Below are 27,087 nucleotides of genomic sequence, written 5' to 3' on the forward strand. Positions count from 1 at the left end.
TAATTTTGCCGTCAAAATTGTGTTTATTTCACTTTGCGTCTGCCCCGCGCTCTGATGCCTTCTCCCTGGGGTGGCTTGGGGCTCAATCTCTACCTGACCACGGGCTGGGGGTGGCAGATGGGTTGGGGGACCAGGAACCGAGGAAGGCAGTAAGAGCTGGACAAACAGTCGGAAAATGCACGGTGGCGGACCATGCGCGCCCCTCCCCTGAGCCTCCTAGCCGGGCTTGGAGCTGATACTTCCCGCATCTTACAGCGGAGGGCTTAGGCCTCGGGGGGTCTGCGGGCTAGGGAGTCGGTGCGGGTCTGCGGGGACGGGGGCCTCACAGCCTCCGATCCCAGCCCAGCCTGGGCGGGCAAGTGGGTGGACGCCCGGCTCGCGGCCTAGCGATTGGGCTTCGCGGGAGGTGGACAACTGGGGGCGGGCCGTGGGCGCTTGGCGGCATTGCAAGCTCAGAATCACAAGCTCGGCTATTGGCGAGGGACCGAGCGTGGCTGTCCCTGGGCTGGGGAGGCGCTGTCGGGATGGCTGAGCGGCAGGGTGCCGGCCTGCCCGCTCACAGGCGGTCCATCCGGAAGGTGTTCTTGGTGTCTGGGTCTGCCAGAACCACGTCGGGGTCATTGAGCATGTGCAGTCCGTCCAGGGTCAGGTGGTCGATCTTGAGTTCATCCAGGGGAAACTGGCTGTCGGAGTCGAAGCTGAGGTCGCCGACCCTGACCAGAGAGCTGGTCAGTTCTTTAAAGAGGCTGGGGGGCCGGGGGAGACTGTCCTGTCACTATGAGGATGATGTTGGGGATGCCACTGTGGCTGGCGTAGCCCAGCTGCTGCGAGTTCAGCAGGCTCCCGTGGCTGTTGGTGAGGCCTATCATGACCGCCTGCGAGTAGTTGAGCGTGGAGCCTGTGCTGTAGGGGGAGCTGATGGCGTTCTCCATCATATTGAACTGCTCCAGCTGATGGGAAAGAACATTGGCCTGCCTGACCGCCATCTGCTGCTCATAGTACTCGTCCCCAAACACGCTGCCCAGGGTGGAAGTGTGTTGCGGGGAGCTCCCTGGGGAGAAGCCTTGATTGGAGACTGGCGAGGTGGGAGACTGGTTGGCCGAGGAGCCTGGGCTAGTGCCGCTACTGCTGCAGAGGCGGCGCCGAGGCGATATCGATCCCCATCTACGGCTGGCCGGGATTCTCCGAGACTGGAAGAGAGAGGACGGTACCGTGACCGCGAGCGGGGGCGGCTGTGGCCCACGAGTCAGGTTGGTGCTGGGCAACAGGGGGCTGCCGGGGGGGGCTGGGGGGCAGGCGGACGGGCGCCTGTGGGGGCGGAGGGGTTGGCGGCTGCTGAGACCCAGGCTGAGGGGGTGGCGGAGGCTGGGGCTGCGGCAGCGGCTGCTGGGAGTCCGTCTGGGTGAAGAAGGCGTAGGGTAGCTGCTGCTCCAGAGACAGGGCATTCAAGGCCACGGTCTGAGTGATGTATGACAGCGGGGAAAGGGTGGGCGATGACTGCTGATGCCTCATCTCTGTGCTCAGGGACAGGGGGCTGATGCTGGCTGGACGGTGTTGCGGAGGGGAGCCAAGTGTGCTCATCCCCTGGCCGGCGCCGCTGATTCCCAGGTGCATCAGGTTGGCTGAGAGGTTGTCGGTTCTGCTGGAGCTACTCAGTGCGGGGAAGGTGGGCTCCTCGGAGTCGAGCGGGGAGGGGAAGTGGATGTTGGTCAGCCGGTGCAGGGAGCCCCCAGTATTATGAGTGGCGGAGATCAGGGCTGTAGTGTTTTCCTGGTTGGCGGACGGGAAGATGTTGATTCCGCGCACGACTTGGTCCTGGATCCCGTCTTCTTGGTTTCCCACGCTTGCTTAGAAAGGTTTTTGTCTGCGTCTGATGTGGTCTTTTCCATTCCTGGGACTGTTAACAGTAAGATTTTTTTCTGGTGCACGTCCTGGGACCCACTAGTAAAGGATTCTGGCTGCATGGGCGTCATTGCGCTCTGGTGCAGGGCGAGTCAGAATTGGTCCTTCTCCAGCTGGTGTCCGTGGGTGGCGAGAGGTACATGGTGCCATATGGGCAGCTGTTGGCCTGCTGTCCGTGTTTGTCCCTTTACAGGTGCAGGCAGTGCGGGGAGCCTAGTCGGCCGCGCTCCCGGTACACCCTGTTCACCAGCCCATGGTGCCTGGTAGTCAGGCTGGTGTCCAGGCCCAAGGATTGGGAGGGGGTCTGGAAGGGCAGGTCCATGGTGCCACTCCCGATCTGGTTCACGTTGAGCAGGGACCCGGCATAGTACTGGCCGCGCTTGGGCCCAGTTGCAGGTACTGGGATTTCTGGAGCTGGAGCCGTGGGGCCCCATCAGGCTCAGACCTTTCATGGCCTCCTTGAAGGCCGCCGTATCCTCCGCCTGTTTCTCATTGTGCAGTGTGACCTTCTCGCTGAATATACATGATGAAAAGAAAAGAAAAATGCCAGCGTTGCTACTCTAATGTCAGAAAACAATACACTTTAGCCCAAAGATTTTAAAAAGACAAAAAGGGCATTACATAATGGTAAAGGGATCCATTGAACAAGAAGACCTAACTATCTTAAATATATATGCACCCAACACGGGAGCATCCAGATTTGTAGAGCAAGTTTTTAGAGATCTCCGAAGAGACTTAGATAACCATACAATAATAGTGGGAGACTTCAACACTCCACTGACAGTACTATACATATTATTGAGGCAGAAAACTAACAGAGATAAATAGGACTTAAACTTGATGCTTGACTAAACGGGCCTAACAGGTATCTACTGAACTCTCTACCACGAAACAGCAGAGTATACATTTGTCTCATCTGCACATAATACATACTCTAAAATTGACCAGACGATTAGACCTAAAACCATCCTCAGCAAATTGGAAAAAAACAAGATTATACCAAACACACTGTCAGATCACAGCACAATAAAAATAGAAATCTATACTAAGAAAATGCTCAAAACTATACAATCACATGGAAATTAAACAACATGCTCCTGAATGACTATTAGGTAAACAATGAAATTAAAGCAGAAATTAATTTTTTTTTTTTTAATGAATGAAGATGAAGATACAACATAGAAGAATCTCTGGGACACAGTTAAAGCAGTGTTAAGAAAGTTTATAGCATTAAATACCACATTAAAAATGAAAAAAAGATCTCAAATTAATAATCTAAAATCACACTTAGAAGAACTAGAAAACAAAGAGAAAACCAACCCCAAAGGTAGAGGAAGAAATAACCAAAATCAGAGCTGAACTGAAGAAAATTGAAATGCGAAAAACCATACGAAAGACCAAAGTATCCAGGAGTTGGTTATTTGAAAGAATAAGTAAGATTGGTAGACAGCTAGACTAATAAAGCAAAAAAGAGAGAATATCCAAATGAACACAATCAAAAATGAGTAAGGGAATTACAGAAACTCAAAGGCTACCACAGACACCACTATGCACACAAACTAGAAAAGCTACAAGAATTAAATAAATTCCTGGAAACATAACAACCTTCAAGATTGAACCAGGAAGAAATTGAATCCCTGAACAGACAAATAATGAGTTCCGAAGTTAAATCATTAATAAAATGCCTATGAAGCAGAAAAATCCAAGAAGCAGATAGATTCATGACCAAATCCTACTAGAATTACAAAGAAGATCTGCTACCATTCCTACTGAAAGTATTTCAGAACATTGAGGAGGAGGGACTCCTCCCTAACTCATTCTATGAGGCCAGCATTATCGTGATACCAAAAGCTGGAAGAGACACAATAAAAAAGGAAAACTTAAAGCCAATATCCTTGATGATCATTGATGGGAAAATCCTCAACAAAATACTAGCAAACCAAATCCAGCAGCATTTGAAAAAGCTAAAACACCACAATCAAGTTGACTTTAATCCTGAGATGCAAGATTGGTTCAACATACGCAAATCAATAAATGTGATTCACCACATAAACCGAACTAGAACCAAAAACCACATGTTCATCTTAGTAGATGCAGAAAAACCTTCTGATCAAATTCAGCATTCTATTATGTTAAAAACCCTCAACAAACTAGGCGTTGAGGTAACATAACTCAAAATAATGAGAGACATCTATGACAGACCCACAGCCAACATCATACTGAAAGGGTGAAAGCTGGAAGCACTCCTCTTGAGAATAAGAACAAGACAAGGATGCCCTTTTTCAACACTTTATTCAACATAGTTTTGGAAGTCCTAGCCAGAGAAATCAGACAAGAGAAAGGAAGAAAAGACATTCAAATAGAAAGAGAGGAAGTCAAACTATTTCTCCTCAAGACAATATGATTCTTACCTGGAAAACCCTAGTCTCTCCCCAAAGGTTCCTAGGTATGATAAACATGTCAAAACATGTCGGGCAAAGTTTCAGATTACAAAATCAATGTACAACACCAGTAGCATTTCTATACACCAACAATGTCCAAGCTGAATGCTGACTCAAGAATACAATCCCATTTACAGTAGCCATAGAATAAATGAAATAACTAGGAATACAGATAAGTAAGGAGGTGAACTATCTCTACTATGAGAATTACAAAACACTGCTCAAAGAAATCAGAGAGGATACAGAAAAATGAAAAAACACTCCATGTTCATGGATAGGAATAATCAATATTATTAGAATGATCATACTACCCAAAACCATTTGCAGATTTAATGCTATTCCTATCAAGGTACTAATGACATTCTTTACCACATTAGAAAAAACTATTTTAAAATTCATAAGGAACGAAAAAAAGAGTCTGAATAGCCAAGGCAATCCCAAGCAAAAAGAACAAAGCTGGAGGCATCACATTACCCTACTTCAAACTATACTACAAGTCTACAGTAACCAAAACAGCATGGTATTGGTACAAAAACAGTCACATACACCAATGGAACAAAGTAGAGATCCCAGAAATAAAGCTGCACACCTACAGCCATCTAATTTTTGACAAAGTTGATGAAAACAAGTAGTAGAAAAAGGACTCCTTAGTCAATAAATAGTGCTGAGATGACTGGCTGGCTAAATGTAGAATATTGAAGCTGAACCCCTTCCTTACACCACACAAACCAACTCAAGATGAATTAGAGACTTAAACAAAAACTCAGAACTATAAAACCCTGGAAAACAACCCAGGTGATACCATTCTTGACATAGGAACAGGCGAAGATTTTATGATGAAGATGCCAAAAGCAATTGCAATGGAAGCAAAAATTGATGAATGGGATCTAATTAGACTAAAGAGCTTCTGCACAGCAGACTAGCAACAAAGTAAACAGGCATCCTACAAAATCAGAAAATTTTTGTGCTATACAACTGTGAAAGGTCTAATATCTAGCATCTGTAAGGAACTTAAACAGATTTACAAGAAAAAAAAACCTAATTAAAAAGTGGGCAAAGGACATGAACAGACACTTTTCAAAAGAAGACAAATATGTGGCCAACAAGCATATGAAAAAAAGCTCAATATCACTGATTATTAGAGAAATGAAAATGAAAATCACAATGAGATACCATCTCACAGCAGTCAGAATGGCTATTATTAAAAACTAAAAAAACAACAGATGTTGGTGAGGTTGTGGAGAAAAGGGAACATTTGTATACTGTTGTTAGGATTATAAATCAGTTCAACCATTGTAGAAAGCAGTGCAGCAATTTCTCAAAGAACTAAAAACAGAACTACCATTCAACCCAGGAATCTCATTATTGGGGATATACCCAAAGGAATATAAATCATTCTATCATAAAGACACATACACATGTATGTTCATTGCAGCACTGTTCACAGTAGCAAGGACATGAAATCAACCTAAATGCCCATCAATGATAAGCTGAATAAAGAAAACTTGGTACCTATAAACCATGGAATACTATGCAGCCATAAAAAATAATAAGATCATGTCCTTTGCAGCAACATGGATGAAGCTGGAGGCCACTATCCTAAGTAACACAGGAACAGAAAACCAAATACTGTATGTTCTCACTCGTAAGTGGAAGCTAAACATTGAGAACACATGGACACAAAGAAGGGAGCAACAGACACTGAAGCCTATTTGTGGATAGAGTGTGAAGGTTTGGAGGAGGGAAAGGATCATCCATCTACCTATCAGGTACTGTGCTTATTACCCAGGTGATGAAATAATCTGTATGCCAAAGCCCCATGACACACAATATATCTATATAATAAACCTGCACATGTATATACCCCTGAACCAAAAAGTTAAATAAAATTTGGTCTATATACATCATGGCATGCTACTCAGACGTGAAAAAGCCTGAATTCATGTCTTTTGCAGCAACATGGATGGAACTAGAGGCTATTATTCTTAGTGAAATAACTCAGGAACAGAAAGTTTAAAACTACATGTTCTCACTTGATAAATGGGAGCTAAACAATGGGTACACACAGACATAGAGTGAAATAAAAGACACTGGAGATTCCAACTGGTAAGAAGAAGGGAGTCAGAAGAGGGATGAAATACTGTCTTTTAGGTACAATGTACACAATTTATGTGATAGGTACACTAAAAGCCCAGATTACACCACTGTGCAACGTGTCTACGTAACATCACTGCACTGGTACCCCTAAATTCATAAAAATAAACAATTTTTTTTTTTAAAAAAACAGCACTTCCTAATTTTAATGAAATTTTTACATGTCAGAACATAGTGGAATCGATTTTGGTTGTACGAATCACTTACTTGTACCTCATTTATTACTAGATTCACTTGATTCACTAGATAAAACTTGGAAGAACACATTTATAATTTGATTTTTGTCTCCATATGTTAAAATCGATCTATTTTTGGCAAGCTATATCCAGGCATAATTGGTATGGATCAACTAAGCTTGATCCTTAATACAATAAAAAAGGAAATGTCACATTGTTTTGTATGTCTGTCAAGGTACATTATTTACAGCAAATGTTGGCTTTCATTGAAACAAACACACAGTTACTCTAAGGACAATAACTGTCTCTTCATATTTATATATACTTTATTAATAAATATATATTTTCCTAGTTGTATGGTCATGCAGACAAAGCTTCTGGCTAGACATTTTTTTATACTATGAAAATTTAGTTCTGCATTCTAAAAATGAGTATAATTTATCACTCAGTGTAATAAAGTAGCTTCTCCTCTGTCCCCTCTCCCTGGCTTCTGAAAAACTTCAAAGTCTGCAGGCTGAGAGGCCATTTCAGGCATTAGGTAAAAATGTATAAGATATTCACTATTTCTCTGAATAACGTTTTGTAACTATTATGTCCGTAAACTAAAGCATCTGATTTTATAATAGTGTTTGAAAATCTTATAAAATATCAAGAATAACAGTGATGGCTTTTTTAACTGCTGACACATTGAGAACTGAGCATTTTGCTAATCGTTATACATAATGACCTTTGCAGTAGGTGCTACTGCAATAGGAGCTGAGTTAGAACTTTCATTTCTCAGTAAGAAATGAAATCAAAGTAGCAGTATGACTCCAGAGCTCAAACTCTGAATCTTTATGATACAATAATTTTAGCTAAGATTTATAGCGCTATTATTATTTGCTGGTTCTATTCTAAGTGGCTTACATGTATTTACTCCTTCAATCCTTACAATGACTTTATGAAGGCTCTAGGTAGTATTATCATAACTATTTTATAGATGAGGAAACTAAGGTAAATGAAGTTTAAGCAAGTTGCTCAAAGTCATCATTTAGTAAATTCTGGTTTCAGAATTTAAATCCAGGCAATCTGTCTTTAGAGCCCCCTCAATTAACTAAGCTATATTGCCTAGACTCTTCTAAATTATCTGCAGCTTAATTTAACTAGTTTTATGTTCCAGCAAGAATGTATGTTGTTAATTGACTATCTTCCTGAATTTTCTTAAAGACCAGCAGGGCTGGGTTTCATCAAACCCACCTACTGGAATGCAAAAGTATGAGAGAACAAAACTGAGGTAATTCAAGGAGTCTTATGTCTTCAAAACTTCAGTGCAATAAGCAGTTCATGGGGGCCATTGACATTGGTCCCATGAAACTCCACCAGTGAAATGATTTCATTGAACCTCGATTAGCACTTGAAGGCGTCTTTCTCAGTTCTGGGCCAAGTTGATTATCAGAGCAATTATTGCCAAAATTAGGTGAAAACTTTCTGACATGTTGGCTTAGCCATGGGAGTAACCCTAGTATTGTCATATATTGACATTTTTATGATCATAAGCATAACCTACATAGATTCTCTTAACCAACAAATCTTCCAAATACATATTGAATCTCTCTTTCTGTGCTTTGACATACAACATTAAAAAAATACATATATCTCTCCCTTGGTGTACTCAACTCTTTCTTCAAGTGTCCCCTCTAGGGAGCTGTCTAACTCTCAGGGCTTGCCCTTTACTACTTCCTAATTGTTCAGCAGTTTTGTTATTTGTGTGATTTCACTATGTTCTTTTTATAAGGACTCATATGCACTTTCATATTCCTGAAGGCTAGTACAAATCCTAAAAGATAAAACACACATAAAACACAAGATAGTTGGGCTGGGCGCAGTGGCTCACACCTGTAATCCCAGCACTTGGGGGGGCTGAGGCTCATGGATCATGAAGAAAGGAGATCAAGACCATCCTGGCTGACATGGTGAAACCCCGTCTCTACTAAAAATACAAAAAACAAAAAATTAGCCGGGCATGATGGCAGGTGACTGTAGTCCCAGCTACTCGGGAGGCTGAGGCAGGAGAATGGTGTGAACCTGGGAGGTGGAGCTTGCAGTGAGCTGAGATCGCGCCACTGCACTCCAGCCTGGGCGACAGAGCAAGACTCCGTCTCAAAAACAAACAAACAAACAAACAAAAAAACAAGATAGTTGATCAAGAAACTTGCCTTCCCTGATGTTTTTTAATCAGATCTGTTTTCATTTTATTTTTCAAACAAATGATTTTATTTCCTACATATCTTGGAGGGTAGCAATTCCCTTGACTATTAAAGGCATTTTTGAAGCATTTCTGCATAATTCATACTAGATGTAGTACACAGAAGCTGGCATTATTGGGGTATGCATATTAATTATTTATATGCAAATTAAGGATCATGGGACCCAGCACCGTTGGAATATATAACTCTTGCTGCTGTTTCTAAAGTAGTACTTTATTGCATCCTGTGTTACTCTTTTGTTAGATTACATTTTCCCATTCACCCAAACAAATGTCGGATAATATTAAGATCTTCACTTTTGCATTAGCTAAAGCAATTATGGATGTGAGAAGATGGAAGTTGTTAATATAAAACGATTACACTTTATGGCTCATCTTTTTCACTCCCCAGAAGCGGAAATATATGCCTTTTGGATGCTTTTTCTTCCTGAGCCGTATATTTTAAAGATTTCACCTTGAAGTCTATTTTTCCCATGCTTGAGCATTTTCTGTTTATACCCATTGATTTTCTCCTGAAGCAATATTTAAAGAAATGTAATTTCAAACTAAAGGTGAAATAAGTTTCACTTGATTCTGACCTCCAGCCCAACAACCCTCATTGCCACAGTGTGACTCTTTCACTGAGGAAGATAAAGGGAATTAAGATAAAGGCAGAGGGGGTAATCATTAATTAAAAGCAATGATCTCAAGATATATTATATTCCAACTATCAAAAGAATTATCTAAAATAGATTTAGAGGTGAAGTTCTACTTGAACTTTGGAATTGACACAATGTCTCATGCTTAACGGGTCACCCATGACCACTAATCCCTGAGACAGTGGGGATGTTATCAGGAGGTACTTTAGCCCAGTAGCTCCTGGAATGCTTACATGACTATTATCAAATTGAAGTCAAGAGTGATAAGAAAGAAAAAAAATGATAAAAATAATAGTTGTGAATTTTCTGTTTCAAGATATGTCCTTATAAAAATGCTACCAATCATCCTAGGCTAATAGCTGGGTTTGTAATTTACCTCTGACTGAACCTATATGGAATTGCAAATTGAAGAAAGTTGGTCTCTGGCAGAAATATTGCTGTCATTCTACTTAATGTAGTGTTTTTCCCTCCTTTAAATGCATTTTCCAACTCCCAAGCCCCCAGCCACTTTTGTTTTCTTTCATCATCATTCTCCTATCAAAACTTGCACTCCAAAAAGCCCTACCCTTAGACATTTCCAGTAAAAGTCACATTGAAATGTACTTCATCTCCCAGACCATCTTCACTGAAACAAAAGGTAATGCCTTAAAACTGGGAAAATATCTGAGCTCCTAGAATTTCAAGAAGCAGCAAGCATATGAGAGACATATGCCATAGTCAGCACCTACCTGGCTTCTTCCCATGGGCTAATCACCCATTTATAAGGCAATGTATGTTAAGGAAAAAAAATTACTCTTGTTAATAAGATATGAAGATTGATTAAGACCTGTATCTCTGGATTCCTAATAGCCTAAATTTGATAAAATTTCACATTAAATATATACCATTTAATTTGGAAATTAAAAATATTAAAAAAGGGCAAAAAGAAAGTAAATTTTTTAAAAAATATAATTTAAGCACATGAGATTATCCCATCTTTTCTCTTAACTAGTACTTCATCTAACACTGGAAGTGTGTTCTCACCTGAGAAGCCATCTCCTCTTTTCCTTTATAATTAGCACTTAGTACTTTATCACTTGAGAGTTATGTTCCTTTAACCATCCTTAAACTTACCTTGTTGAGCACATCCTGTAGAAAGAACCTCATCACAACTTCAGCAAGCAACTTGAGCATACAGCCCCTTAACGACAGCAACAACAGCAAAACGAGTTGAAAAAAGCAATTGAAAACCAGAGATAAACTGAACACTACCTAGAAGACTTTCCCTCTCATTCCTGCTCTTGATTGTCCCATCAATATTGTCTTTTTGGGATTAAGAATCTATAATCTGGAATTTCTGGACTGATTCTGGTTTCCAGTTACCATCCCCCCATCATAGCCATTATTTAGGAGCCTTGATGTAAATTTTCTAATTTCAATGTCATACTTGCCTGATTAGAAGCTCCCTGTCTCCTTTTTTATGATGCCTCTGTTTTCAAGCTATTCATATTTATATTCTTAGCAGGTTCACATTTCTCCACAACTCTCCAAAACTGGCCTACTGTTAACTTAAGTCAGACTAATCTCTCTATAAAGTCCCAGAGTTTTTCTAGGTTTTCAAATACTTTGTTTTCACTTACATTTTCCCTTTTTTCTTCTATTTCCTTTAAATTCTTACCCATTCTGCAAAAAGGATTATACCCATATGATTTTCACTGTTTACCTGGGCCATCACAGAACCCACAATCTAATTCTTTATTTTATACTGCCTTGAATTATAAATTGTTTCATGTGTTTAAGTCTTTTTTACCCAATTATGCTGTCAGTTAAAGCCAGCTTTAAAACTACACTAATTATGTGGCTTTCTCAACTCCAAAGAGTGCAATGCACAAGTTAGGTTACTTTTGTTTATTAGTAAAAGCTTAATTACCTAGGAATGTATTTAACCAAGGAGGTGAAAGATCTCTACAAGGAGAACTACACAACACTGCTGAAAGAAATCATAGATGAAACAAACAAATGGAAATACATTCCATGCTCATGGATTGGAAGAACCAATATTGTGAAAATGACCATACTGCCAAAAGCAATCTATAGATTCAATGCAATTCCCATCAAAATACCATCACTTTTTAACAGAATTAGAAAAAAAATCCTAAAATTCGTATGGAACCAAAAAAGAGCATGAATAGCCCAAGCAATTCTAAGCAAAAAGAACAAATCTGTAGATATCACATTACCTGACTTCAAATTATATTACAAGGCTATAGTTACCAAAAGAGCATGGCACTGGTATAAAAGTAGGCACATAGACCAGTGCAACAGAATAAAGAACCCAGAAATAAAGCCACATATGTATAACCAACTGATCTTCAACAAAGCATACAAAACGCATATTGGAAATGAACACCCTATTTAATGGTGCTGGGAAAACTGTCAAGCCACATGTAGAAGGATGAAACGGAATCCCTATTTCTCACTGTATACTAAGACCCCCAAGCAAATGCAATAAAAACAAAAATAAATAAATGGGACCTAATTAAGCTAAAATGCTCTGCACAGCAAAAGAAATAATCAGCAGAGTAAACAGACCATCCACAGAACGGGAGAAAATATTTGCAAACTATGCATCTGACAAAGGACTAGTGTCCAGAATATACAAGGGATTCAAACAAATCAGCAAGAAAAAATCCCTTTAAAAAGTGGAGAAAGGACATGAATAGACAGTTCTTAAAGGTTGATAAACAAATGGCAAACAAACATGAAAAAATGCTCAATATCAGTAATCAACAGAGAAGTACAAATTAAAACCACAATGAAATAATATCTTATTCCTACAAGAATGGTCATTATTAAGTCAAAACATGATAGATGTTGACATGGATGTGGGGAAAAGGTAATGGTTATACACTGCTTGTGGGAATGTAAATTAATGTAAATTAGTACAGCCTCTATGGTAAACAGTATGGCGATTCCTTAAAAAGCTAAAAAGAGATCTATCATTTGATCCATCAATCCCACTACTGGGTATCTACCCAAAGAAAAATGTCATTATGTGAAAAAGACATTGACACACATATGTTTATGGCAGTACAATTCACAGTGAAAAGATGTTGAACCAACTTAAGTGCCCATTGACTAATGAGTGAATAATAAAAATGTGATATATATACATATATACATACACACACACACACAGTGGAATACTACTCAGCCATTAAAAGGAATGAAATAATGTCTTTTGCAGCAGTTTGGATGGAGCTGGAGGCCATTATTCTAAGTGAAGTAACACAGGAGTGGAAAACCCAAAACCATATATTCTCACAAGTGGGAGCTAAGCTATGAGTATGCAAAGGTGTACAGGTGATATGATTGGCCTTAGAGACTCAGAAGGGGGAGGGTAGGAGAAGGCTATGAATAAAAAAAACTACACATTAGGTATGATGTATACTACCTGGGTGATGGGTGCACTAAAATCTAATAATTCACCACTATATAATTCATCCGTACAACAAAAATCACTTCTACCCCAAAAACCATTGAAAAAAATATTTAAATGCACACAGAGACAGAGAGAGAAAGAGAGAGAGTGTGAAATGGATATGTGATTCTCAGTTCTAATACTGGATAACAGTGTTTAAACTTTTAGCTCCTAGAAAGAAGTAAAAAGACATAAAAATGAAGGGGCAGAATAAATATAGCATCTTCTCATAAAGTGTTAGAGTTTGATTTGTTTTAATTCAACAAATATGCATTTAAGTAACTGTACTATAGACGTTATGCTGTTCAGACTATATGGAGGTGACTGAGATGAGTAAGTCTTAACTTTTAAGCAGAATAAAATCTAGCGGAAAAGGGAGCTTAAGTCGAGGCAGAGTAATATTGATTTTATAACAAGCAAAATTGGAGATGATACAAATACAGGAGAAAGAGAAAATAGTTCAAGATGGGCAGATGAGTGACTTTCACTAAGTATTAGATATGATTTTGCTTTGAAGTGTGAACAGAATAATAATGTATGTGAAGAAATACCCTTCCAAAGGGAAAAAGACCTTCACGTGAAGGTGAAAGAAATAAAATAAGTAAAAAGAGATGGAAAGTGGTTTGGGTTTAGGGAGTTTGGCAAAGTGACTGAAGGATGACACCAATGGGTGGGAGACAAAAGCTAAGGAATAGAGGGAATGTGGTAATTTCTACTTAACTTGGAAGGTTGAACGTGTGTCTTTACCTATATTGTTTCTTAAAACCCACTACATTGTAACTAGATAAATTTAAAAAGTCTAAACTCACAAAAACAAAATAAATGGAGGAAGAGAGAGCAATTGAGAACTTTCGAAAAATGCAGAATAGATGGATAAATAAAATCAGAATTGGCAGAGTGCAAGTCTTAGGAAAAAAGAAACAAGCTAACTAATGCTATAGAGAGAATTGGAGGCACTAAGTACCTTGATGAGAGCAACTTAACACTAGAGTACTGGGTTAAATTTTATAAGGAGGAGTAAGGTGCCCCAGATACCCTCACAAAGCCCTCTCTTTCCTGAGGTGGAGGGGACCCTGGGGATTTTACCTCCTGGAGCTATCGAAGAAAGGATGCTCCATACTCATGAATGCCACACAATAGAGGGAACAAGCGCACAGTTAATAAGGGGATTCTCTAAAGAGCCCAATTAAACTGTGACTAACCGAATTTGAACACTTGTCCTCTCTAAATCTCCTGTTCAAAGTTGAGCTGCTTAACTGAAGGTGGGGCCTGATGAAAGCTATTTGGGTCGTCAGGCTAGATCCCTCATGCACGGCTTGATGCCATTTTGGTGGTAATGAGCCTTTTCACTCTGTTAGTTTCTGTAAGATCTGATTGTTAAAAAGAGTCTGGCACTACCCTCTGCCCTCTCTTATTTCTCTTTCACCATGTTATCTGCACACACTGGCTCCCTTTCCCCTTCTGCCATGCATAGAAACTTCTTGAAGCCCTCAAAAGAGGCAGATGCTGCCTCTATCATAAGCCAAATACACTCCTTTTATTTCTAAATTACCAAGTCTCAGGTACTTCTTTATAGCAATGCAAATGGCCTAACACAGTGACCTTCCCCAGTTTAGCTCCCAGATTACTGGCATTCTGTCACTCAGCATCTGGAAGAGAAGTAAAAGATTCCTCTTTGAATTAACTTATCATAAAAGAACAATGACACCTAGAGATTCTCCAATGAAATAGTAATTTATTTGCCCAGTGATTCTCAGTGAAATTATCTGCAAAGAAAGCTTCCAGTAATTTCCTCAGTACCTTAATTTCTTAAGAATAAATTAAAAGGCAAAGAAGAACTTGACATTTTGAGGGACGTCTCCAGCATAAAAGTCAGATACCAGTAAACAAATTGGTAAAACAAAGAAATAATTGCTTCAGAAGCAATATAGAAAGCAGAATAAAACATCAAAGTAAGTTATTCCTATACATACTCATTTGTATATAGATTGTTATATTTAAAAGAATTAAGAAATAGGGTAATTTTTTGGTCTCGTCTAGCCATAATTGTCTGAACTGCAACAACAGCAATGCTCACATAATATCTTTGTTAGCTTATCAAGTAAATGAGAGGTAAATTACTTCTCTTTCATTTTGGTTAAATTAGGCCTGCTATGTATTTTCTTTTATAACTAGACATCAAGCAGTTGTTAAGGGTCTCATTTAATTCTGCTAAGAGCTTCCTTCTAAAGCAAAACTCTAGTATTCTTGTAAACAATATCCTGAGTCCTTTGAAGCAGCTTCTCTTGTTTTCTTTTTCTTGTTAAGAAAAAGAAGTCCTCTGTGTTTTTGACTGTGCTGTCTTCACTCAGACCACTTTCTTTTATTTTATTTTTTTATTATTATTTATTTTTGAGATGGAGTCTAGCTCTGTCGCCCAGGCTGGAGTGCAGCGGCACCATCTTGGCTCACTGCAAGCTCCGCCTCCCAGGTTCACACCATTCTCCTGCCTCAGCCTCCCGAGTAGCTGGGACTACAGGCGCCAGCCACCATGCCTGGCTAATTTTTTGTGTTTTTAGTAGAGACGGGTTTCACAGCGTTAGCCAGGATGTTCTCGATCTCCTGATCTCGTGATCCGCGAGCCTCAGCCTCCCAAAGTGCTGGGATTACAGGCTTGAGCCACCGCACCTGGCCTACCTCAGACCTCTTTAACTTCACTTTCTCAATTTTCTGTTTAATAATTCTTCACAACCTGATTTTTGATGGAATATTTTAGAACAAATTACAGTTTAAATACTGTTAAGTTTTATATGTGTTCACAATGTCACAGAGCTTGTCTGTTAGAAACTTCATGAGTGACATACACAGTACAGATCTCATTCTCTGATCCTTTCCCCAGGTTTCTGGATAATTAAAAACAAGCCTGAATTAACCAATGATTCCCAGTGATTCTGCCGATTTTAAATATATAAGCCTCAGCTATTATAATTTTATAACTAAATTTTGTCACATGTAGCTCATTGACAGTGAATTCATCTTATTAGGCACTTGGTTGAATTATCTTAAACTGTATTTTTGTGATTTCATTTAATCAAAGAGTAGAAGAATAATTTAATGTTTAGATTAAATTCTTCCATGGTAAATGGTTATGCTGTTCAAATATGAAATTGCTGGCCAACTGTCATGGCTGCTGGGTGTTCATAGAAATATATATTATCTGTCTGAAGAGTTTGGGCTTTGTGTTCTGCTATGTTTTATAGCACTCAATCACCCTGGGGCTTAGTAATCACAATTTGGTGTTTATGGCCAAAACTTGAACAGCTACCTCATCAGAAAGAATGAAAGTACTTCACCTTGAATCTAACATACAGTCATTAATTGCAAAGCAGATGTATTTTTAAAAACAATGAAAGAAGTAAGGAAAATAATTCTTATTATATTTAAAGCCTGAAGTTATTGTCTAATTCTCATCAGAGTATCAGTTTTTACTCGATTTCTCTTCTGAAGTTTTGGATTTTATGGTCAATTAAAATTAACAGCTAAAAATTTCATCCAAAATATCCAAAGCATGAGTTGCTCTACAATAATTTGTGTTGTCTGTAGTTTCCATTTTGCTATCTTGCCTTTCCCTTGACATTTTGTAGATTTTGCATTGTTTTTAACTTTTTTTTTCCCGGAAGCAACACTAAAGAAAAACACTGCTGGTGTCAAAATTCCAGCTGAGTTTTATTCACTTTGATTTACCCCATAACTAGACTCAGTGTCTACAAGCAATGTGAACTAGCCAGTTGAACAATTAGCTACTGAATATTGTCCCTGAAGCTACTTTTCTCCCGGTTGTTTCTTAGTGTCGTGATTATCAGAACAATTACTTCTTCTTTTATAGTGTATATGTAGCAATATCTCAATCCCTGTGGCACAAATATTTAATACAATGATCTTGGGGTGGTAGAATTTTATTGCTGAAAAAGTATAGCTTCTGATCATGTTGCTAAAATAAAGGCATAAGTAATCTATATAACATCGTGCCTGAAAGCTACAACAGAGGAAGCTTACATTTTATAACAGGACTTCTCAGGTTTTCTTTTGGAATATATTTTTAGTAGACGAGAAAAAAAAATTTTGAATTTGTGTTGTGATTACCATGTAAAAACAGGATAGACTCTCCGCATCCAAAATTTGGTTCAGATTTCAATACTGGTCATGCCATACATGCACCAAGAAGATATGAAAAGGCTTAGTACTCAGGAAATGAACTTTTTTCAGAGAATAGAGTGGCTCTTAAATGGATACAGAATGGCTTGAAAGAGCAGATAAAAGAGACTAGCTTGGGGTTTTTATGATGGTAAAGGTAGGTGGAGTGGGGCAAGGTTTGTCTTAGCAGGATTTATGTGGTTTAAATTTCTTACTAGTGCCAACAGAAGGAGCACTGGGCTTTCTTATCAATTCGCCCAAGTTTAAGGCAATAAGGGAAGAGGGATGGTTATAGCTTAAAAGCTTCAGCAGTCAAATTGGAGGCAGACTATTTTAATTCGCTTATATCGTTCTGTTCTTTATGAATATTTGGTCTTAACTTACTGATTATACTTGGCAAAGTTTCTAGAACTCTTATTAGTTGTTGACTAGAAGTGACTTTTTTGTAAGATAGAGTGTTAACATGGCTTAGGGACTAGAAATAAATGATGTGCAAGTTGTTATCTATAGTGATGCTTATTTGCCTGTTTTAATTATTTTCTTCTTATACCTTAGGGTGTTTCTTTATTACCTATGTTGATATAGAGCAGTGTTTTTCAAACTTTAGGCATGACTAAAAATCACCTGGAAGTCTTGTTAAAACACAGAATACTACATCGCATTCCCAGAATTTCTGATTTAGCAGGTCTGAGGTAGGTCCCCAGAATTTGCATTTTAAACAAGCTCCCTTGATGATGCTGACATTCCTGGTCCAGGGACTATATATTGGGAATCTCTAATTTACAGTTTTTGAATTTTAATAATTTTTCTCAGTATATTGTCTCTTTGAGGGTACTCAGCCACTTGGATATTATTGAATAATGAGTTTTGGTGTTTATATTAAAAGACAAAAATACTTTCATGAGAGTTCCAGCTACAGAGTTATTTTATTATTTTCTAGTATAGATGTCGCCCGCACTAGTACAGACTACTAATTATTGCTATTTTATTTTAATTTATTGCCACTAAAATAATTACAGCTTGATAAATTTGTGACATTGCGTAAATACTCGTAAAAATGTATGTGACCTGTGACATTTTCTCTGGAGGGCATGCAGAAGACTGAGTAGTTAAGTTGAACTAGTAGCTCTTAACGTATAGTGGCACTGGGTAATTTCCATTTTAATTGGAATTATTGTCTTCCTTCTTACCACTTTTGAATTTGGTCTTTAATTTTAGCACTAGAATATTGGATACAGTGAGGCAATATGGTAGAATAGAAAGAGCATATCACTAAGTAAAGATAGATTTTAGACAAATTTTGCCACTAATTTAAGGTGTGATTGTGGGCAAATTATACATGCTATCTAAATCAGTTGGCAAACATTCCTGAAGAGGCCAGAGAGTAAACAAATATTTTAGGCTTTGTGGATTATATGGCCTTTATTGAAACTACTTAACATTACCACTGTAGCACAAAAGTCCTAGAAAATGTGCAAATAAGTAGACAAGGCTGTGTTTCAAAAAAGTGTTATTTATAAAAACATAGCTGGCTTGATTCAGCCCATGGGCCATAGTTTTACAGACTCGGATTTAAGTATAGGTTTTTTCATTTGTGAAAGGAATAAATTGAACTAAATAGTGTTTAGTTCCTCTCTAGAAGCAAAAATCTTGTGATTCTGACTTGATGAAACTTGCTCATTGCTTATTTCATTTTATTTTAAATTTTTAAAATTTTATTACATTTTGTGGGTATATATTAGGTGTATATATTTATGGGGTAAATGAGAGTTTTTGATACAGTCATGCTATGTATAACAGTCACATCATGGAAAATCAGATATCCATTCCCTCAAGCAGTTATTCTTTGTTTTACAAATAATCGAATTGTACTCTTTTAGTAATTTTAAGACATACAATTAAATTATGATTGACTATAGTCACCCTGTTGTGCTATAAATTAGTAGCTCTTTTTATTCTATTTTTTTGGAATACATGAACAATCACCACCTCTTCCCCACTCCCCCACTACCCTTCCTAGCCTCTGGGAACTATCCTACTCCCTATGTTTATGAGTGCAATTGTTTTGATTTCTAGATCCCACAAATAAGGGAGAACATGTAATTTTTGTCTTTCTGTGTCTAGCTTATTTCACTTAACATAATGATCTCTGGTTCCATCCATGTTGTTGCAAAAGACAAGAGTTCATTCTTTTTCATGGCTGAATAGTATTCCATTGCATATATGTACTACATTTTCTTTATTCATTCATCTGTTGATGGACACTTAGGTTGCTTCCAAATCTTAAATATTGTGAACAGTGCAGCAATAACATGAGAGTGCAGATACTGCTTCAATATACTGATTTCCTTTCTTTTAGGTATATACCCAGCAGTAGGATTGCTGGGTTATATGGTAGCTCAATTTTTAGTATTTTGAGGAACCTGCAGACTGTTCTCCATAGTGGTTGTACTAATTTACATTCCCACCAACAGTGTACAAGTGTTTCCTTTTTTCCACATTTTCACCAGCATTTGTTATTGCCTGTCTTTTGGATATAAGCCATTTTAACTGGGGCGAGATGATATCTCATTGCAGTTTTGATTTACATTTATGTAATTATCATTCATGTTGAGTACTTTTTCATACGCCTGTTGGCATTCGTATGTCTTCTTTTGAGGAATGTCTTTTCAAATCTTTTACCCATTTCTTGGTTGTATTATTAGATTATCTTCCCATAGATTTGTTTGAACTCTTTACATATTATGGTTATTAATCTCTTGTTAGAAGGGTAGTTTGCAAATATGCCTCCCATTCTGTGGGCTGTCTCTTCACTTCGTTAATTGTTTACTTCACTATGCAGAAGCATTTTAACAGTCATGATGTAATTTGTTCATTTTTGTTTTTGCTGCCTGTGCTTATGGGGTATTGCTCAATAAATTTTTGCACAGATAAATGCCTAGATGTTTTCCCCAGTTTTTGTAGTAGTTTTATAGTTTGAGGTCTTAGGTTTAAGTCTTTAATCCATTCAAATTTGATTTTTTTTGTATGGTGAGAGTTAGGCATCCAGGTTCATTCTTCTGCATATGGATATCCAGTTTTCCCAAAACCATTTATTGAGTCTTTTTATTACAGCTTCAGTCTTGTTACTTGTTGTCTGTTCAGATTTTGGATTTTTTTATGGCTTGGTTTTGGTAGGTTATATAGGTGTATAGAAATTTGTCCATTTTTTTCTAAAACTTCCAATTTATTGGCTTATAGTTGTTCACAGTAGACATAATAATTCTTTGAATTTCTGCTATATCAATTGTAATGTCTCCTTTTGAATTCCTGATTTATTTTATTTGGGTCTTCTCTCTTTTTTCCCTTAGTTTGTCTGGCTAAAGCTTTGTCAATTTTTGTTTAATATTTCAAAAGAACATCATTTTGTTTTATTGATCTTTTGTATTGTTTTCTTCATTTCAATTAACATTTCTTTCTTCTCTGATATTTATTATTTCTTTTCTTCTAGTTTTGGGTTTGGTTTGCTCTTGCTTTTCTAATTGTTTAAGATGCACTGTTAGATTATTTGAAGTTTTTTTCCTTTTTTATGTAGGCATTTACAGCTATAAACTTCCCTCTTAATACTGCTTTTGCTGTATCTCATAGGGTTTAATATATTTTGTTTCCATTATCATTTGTTTCACAAGATGTTTTAATTTCCTTCTTAATTTCTTTATTGACTCCATGGTCATTCAGGATTATGTAGTTTAATTCCATGTATTTGTATAGTTTCCAAAATTCCTTTTATTATTAATTTCTAGTTCTATTTCGTTGTGGTCAGAGAAGATGCTTCATAATATTTCAATACTTTTGAATGTTTAAGACTTGTTTTATAACCTAACATGTGATTTAATCTTGAGAATAATCCATGTGCTGAAGAAAAGAATGTGTATTCTGCAAACATGAGAGGGTATGTTCTATAAATATCTATTAGGTCCATTTGGAATATAGGTATTAAATCTGATGTTTCTTTGTTGATTTTCCATCTGGAAGATCTGTCCATTTATGAAAGTGGGCTGTTGACGTCTCCAACTATTATTGTGTAGGATCTATCTCTCTTTTTGGCTTTTCAGTGTTTGGTGTATATATACTTAAAGTTTTTGTATCTCCTTCCTGAATTGACTCTTTTATCACTATATAATGTCCCCATGTGTCCTTTATTATGGTTTTTGTCTCGAAATCTATTTTTTCTGATATAAGTGTAGTGACTCCTGCTCTTTTTTGGTTTCCATTGGCATGGAATATCTTTTTCTATCCCTTTATTTTCAGTCTATGTGTGTCTTTATAGGTTAAGTGTGTTTCTTGTAGGCAACAGATAAATGGGTTTGAATTTTTATTCATTCAGCCAGTCTTTGTCTTTTGATGAGAGAATATAGTGCTTTTACACTCAATGTTATTGATAAGTAAGGACTTCTGCAATTTTTTATTTGTTTTCTGGTCTTCTCTTCATTCTTTTTTTCCTTCCTCTCTTCTTTTTTTGTGTAGGTAATTTTCTCTGGTGAAATGATTTAGTTTCTTGCTTTATTTTTTTTGTAGCAGTTGTATTTTTTTTTTTTTTTTTTTGGTTTGTTACTGTGAGGCTTGCACATACTATCTCATAAGTCATTATTTTAAGCTGATAACAACACTGTTTGCATAAACAATCAAAAATAAAACAAATAAAAACTACATCTTAATTCATTCTCCATCTTGTAAACTTTTTGTTGTTTCTATTTATATCATATGGTACTGTCTATGTCTTGATAAGTTGTGGCAGTTATTATTTTTGATTGGTTCATGATTTAGTATTTCTGTGTAGTATAAGAGTAGTATACACACTACAGTAACAGTGTCATAGTATTCTGTGCTTTTCTGTGTACTTACTATAACCAATGAGTTTTGTACCTTCAGATGATTACTTACTGCTCATTAATGTCCTTTTCTTCAACTGAAATACTCTATTTATTATTTTTTCTAAGACACGTCTGGTATTCATGAAACCCCTCAGCTTTTGCTTGTCCAGGAAAACCTTGATTTCTTTTCATGTTTGAAGGATATTTTCACCAGCTATATTATTCTAGGGTAAAAGTTGTTTTTTTTTTTTTCCTTCAGTACTTTAAATATGTCATACCACTTGCTCCTTTTCTGTAAGGTTTCTGCTGAAAAGTCTGCTGCCAGATGCACTGGAGCTCCATTGTTTGTTATTTGTTTCTTTTCTCTTGCTGTTTTTAGGATTCTTTTTTATCCTTGACCTTTGGGAGTTTGATTATTAAATACCTTGAGTTAGTCTTCTTTGTGTTAAATCTGCTTGATGTTCTTTAACCTCCTTGTACTTGGATATTGATATCTTTCTGTAGGTTTTGGAAGTTCTCTGTTAATATCCCTTTAAATACACTTTCTACCCCTATCTCTTTCTCTACCTCCTCTTTAAGACTAATAACTTAGATTTTCCCTTTCAAGATTATCTTCTAGATCCTATAGGTGTGGTTCACTTTTTTTAATTCTTTTTTTTATTTTGCCTCCTCTGACTGCATTTTCAAATAGCTTGTCTTGAAACTCACTAGTTCTTTCTTCTTCTTGACCAATTCTGTTACAGAGTCTGATGCATTCCTCATTATGCCTAATGTATTTCTTCAGCTCCAGAATTCCTGCTTGATTCTTTTTAATTGTACCAATCTTTTTGTTAAATTTATCTGATAGAATTCCGAATCCATTTTCTGTGTTATCCTGAATTTCTTTGAGTTTCCTCGAAATAGCTATTTTGAATTATCTGCTTGAAAGGTCACATATCTCTGTTTCTCCAGAATTGGTCCCTGGTGCCTTATTTAGTACTTTTGGTGAGGTAATGATTTCCTGGATTGTCTTGATACTTCTAGATGTTCATCTGTGTCTGCTTTTTGAAGAGTTAAGTATTTATGGTAGTCTTTGTAGTCTGGGCTTGTTTGCAGCCATACTTCTTGGAAAGGCTTTCCATATATTCAAAAAGACTTGGGTATTGTGATTTAAAGTGTATCTGCTTTAGGGAGCACCCCAAGCCCAGTAAAACCATGGTTCTTGCAGACTCAGAGTGGTATCACCTTGATGGTCTTGGACAAGATCTGGGAGAATTCTCTGGACTACCAGGCAGAGACTCTGATTCTCTTCTTTTGCTTCTCCCAAACAAATATCTCTGTTCTGAGCCATTTGAAGCTGGGTGTGGAGTAACACAAGCACCACTGAGGCCACCACCAGTATAACTGCACTGAGTCAGATCTGAAACCAGCACAGCACTGAGTCTCACCCAGGACCTGCTGTAATCACTCCCTTGCTACTGCTTGTGTTTGCTCAAGGGCCTAGAGCTCTACAGTCAAGCAGGTAGCGAGGCTAGCCAGGCCTGTATCTTTCTCTTTGGAGTGGTGACTTCCCCCAGAACCCAAGTCCAGAGGTGCCATCCAGGAGCTAGATTAAAAACCTTAGAAGTGTATATGGTGTTCTATTGTACTGCAGCTGAGCTGGCACTCTAACCACTAGATGCAGTTCTTCCTACTCTTTCCTTCCCTTTTAAAAGGCAGAAGAGTCTCACTCTATGGCCACCACCACCACAAGCCCATGGGGAGTACTGCCAGATTACTGCCCAGTGTCAAGTTTCTCTTAAAGCCCAGGTCTCTTCAGTCACTTTGTGGTAAATGCTGCCTGGCCTGGACTCACCCTTCAGAGCAGTGTGTTGCCCTCTGGCCCAGGGCAGGTCCAGAAATGCTTTCAAAAAATCACCTTCACTAGAGGAAGACAAGAAGGAAAGAAAGAGGGAATAGATGATTACAAAACAACCAGAAAACAAATAACATAATGTCAAGAGTAAGTCCTTACTTATCAATAATAATATTGAGTGGACTAAACTCAAATCAAAAGTTATAGACTGGCTGAATGGATGAAAAAACAAGACCAATTGATCTGTTGCCTACAAGAAATACATTTCACCTATAAAGAATCACACAGATTGAAAATAAATGGATCAGAAAAGATATTCCATGCCAATGGCAACCAAAAAACAGAATTCAATATACTTATACAAGACAAAATAGATTTAAAGACAAAAACTATAAAAATAGACAAGGAAAGTCACTATATAATGCTAAAGGGATCAATTCAGCAAGAGAATGTAATCGTTTAAAATATATACACACCCGACACTGGAACACTGAGATAAATAAAGGAAATATTATTAGAGCTAAAGACAGAAATAGGCCCTGATACAATAATAGCTAGACACTTCAATACCCAACATTCAGAATTGGACACATTTTCCAGACAGAAAATCAACAGAGAAACATCAGACTTAATTTGCACTATTGGCCAGGTGCAGTGGCTCACACCTGTAATCCCAGCACTTTCAGAGGTTGAGGTGGGTGGATCACATGAGGCCAGGAGTTCAAGACCAACCTGGCCAACATGGTAAAAGCTCGTCTCTACTAAAAAAAAAAAAAAAGTATCTAGGCATGGTGGTGTGTTCCTGTGATCTCAGCTACTCAGGAGGCTGAAGCAGGAGAATCACTTGAACCCAAGGGGCAGAGGTTGCAGTGAGCCAAGATCATGCCACTGCACTCCAGCCTGGGTGACAGAGCAAGACTCCATCTCAAAACAAACAAACAAAACCCCCTGCACTATAGACCAAATGGACCCAATAGATACTTACAGAGTGTTTCATCCAAGACCTGCAGAATACACATTCTTTTTCTCAGCACATTTATTCTCAAGGATAGAACATATGTTAGGTCACAAAACAAGTCTTAAAACATTCAAAAACATTGAAATGGTATCAGTCATTTTCCCTGACCACAATAGAATAAATCTAGAAATTAATGACAAGTAGAGTTTTGGAAACTGTACAAATATATGGAAATTAATCAATACGATCCCGAGCAACCAGTGGGTCAATGAAGAAATTAAAAAGGAAACGGAAACATTTCGTGAAACAAATAAAATGGAAACACAACGTACCAAACCCTATGTGATACAGCAAAAGCATCCCTCTTAGGATGCTTTTATTTATAAGAGGGAAATTTATAAGTGTTTATCTCAATAAGGGGAATAAACTTCAAATAATCTAATAATACATCTTAAAGAACTAGAAAAGCAAGAGAAAATCAACCCCAAATTTAGTAGGAGAAAAGAAATAATAAAGATTGGAGAAGAAATAAACAAAATTGAAATGAACATCACATAAAATATAAATTAAACCAAAACATGATTTTTGAAATAAACAAAAATTGACAAAGTTTTAGCCAGACAAACTAAGAAAAAAAGAAGATCCAAATAAATAAAATCAGAAATGCAAAAGGAGAATTACTATAATACTGCAGAAATTAAAAGGATCATTAGTGAGCAACTATATGCCAATTAATTGGAAAATCCAAAAGAAATGAACAAACTTCTAGATACATACAATCTATCAAGATTTAACCGGGAAGGAAGCTAAATCCTGGACACACCAATAATAAGTAGCGAGATCGAAGCCATAATAAAAAAATCTCCCAGTAAAGAAAAACCTAGGACCTGATGGCTTCACTGCTGAATTCTACCAAACATTTAAAGAAAACTAATACCAATCCTATTCAAATTATTCAGAAAAATAGAGGAGGAGGGAATACTTCAAAACTCATTCCATGAGGCCATTATTACCCTGATACCAAGACCAAAGACATACGAAATAAAAAACCACATGCCAATATCTCTGATGAATATTGATACAAAAGTCCTCAACAGAATACTAGCATATTAAATTCAACAGTACATTAGAAAGATCATTCATTGTGACCTATTTGGATTTATCTTTGGGATGCAAGGATAGTTCAACATATGAAAATCAATCAATGTGATACATCATATCAACAGAATGAAGGATAAGAACCATGTGACCATTTCAACTGATACTTGAAAAGCATTGGATTAAATTCAACATCTCTTCATAAGAAAACCCCTCAAAAAACTGGGTATAGAAGGAATATACATGAACATAATAAAAGCTGTGCATGACAGACCCACAGCTAGTATCATAGTGACTAGGGAGCAACTGAAAGCCTTTCCTCTAAGATCTGGAATATGACACAGATGCCCACTGTCACCACTGATATTCATCATGGTACTTTAAGTCCTAGCTAGAGAAATTAGACAAGAGAAAGATATAAAGGGCATCCAGATTGAAAAGAAATAAGTTAAATTATTCTTGTTTGCAGATGATATTGAAGCAGGTTATTTCCCTGATGTCTTTGCAGGACTTGTAACAGAGGTGCCTTGTTTACTCAGCCTGCCACTCTCAACTCCTTCTCGGAGGGAGCACATGAGCAGGCAAGACTGGAATACGAGTGCATCAGTGCTGGAATCAGCCTGCTGCCTCGGTGCCAGTGGGACCAAACTCCATTCACTTGAACCCACTGCGTTTCACCCCTCACAGGAGGGAGCATGCAGATGAGTGGGTGCAGGAGCCAGAGCAAGCACTTTTGGATGTCATCAGGAGCAAACTCTATGCAGGCCCTCCGGCAGCATCCAGGTGGGGTGCTTGTGACTCCCAAAGCCCCAGGGGCCATGTTACACTGCTCTTTTAGCTTTGTCATCTGCAGACGGCTTAAGTGTTTATAGCTCAGTGGGTCCTCTGCCCTTTTGCTGAGGCAAGTGTCCTCTGCCATTGAGGGCAAAGGGCTAGTGTGACAGCCTTTTGTATCTGTGCTCTTGGCTCCTGAGCTGTTGTCCAGCATCCAGGAGAAATGAGGTTGCACAAACAAATTGAAGGATTGTAAATGTGGGGGATTTTATTGCCAATGAAAGTGGCTCTCAGTGGGAAGGGGAGCTGAAAAGGGGACAGGGGAGGGGGTAGGCAATCTTCTCCTGAAGACTGACCATCTCCAGCCGGATTTTTCCCTGA

General features: G+C 37.9%; 1 pseudogene; it reads right to left on the minus strand.

Annotated features, from left to right (window-relative positions):
• Window positions 1-26,851, minus strand: LOC116484264 (CREB-regulated transcription coactivator 1-like; annotated as a pseudogene).
• Between the last annotated feature and the right edge of the window lie 236 nt (window positions 26,852-27,087).

This window comes from Hylobates moloch, unplaced genomic scaffold, assembly GCF_009828535.3.
Source record: "Hylobates moloch isolate HMO894 unplaced genomic scaffold, HMol_V3 SCAFFOLD_15, whole genome shotgun sequence".
Taxonomy (NCBI): domain Eukaryota; kingdom Metazoa; phylum Chordata; class Mammalia; order Primates; family Hylobatidae; genus Hylobates; species Hylobates moloch.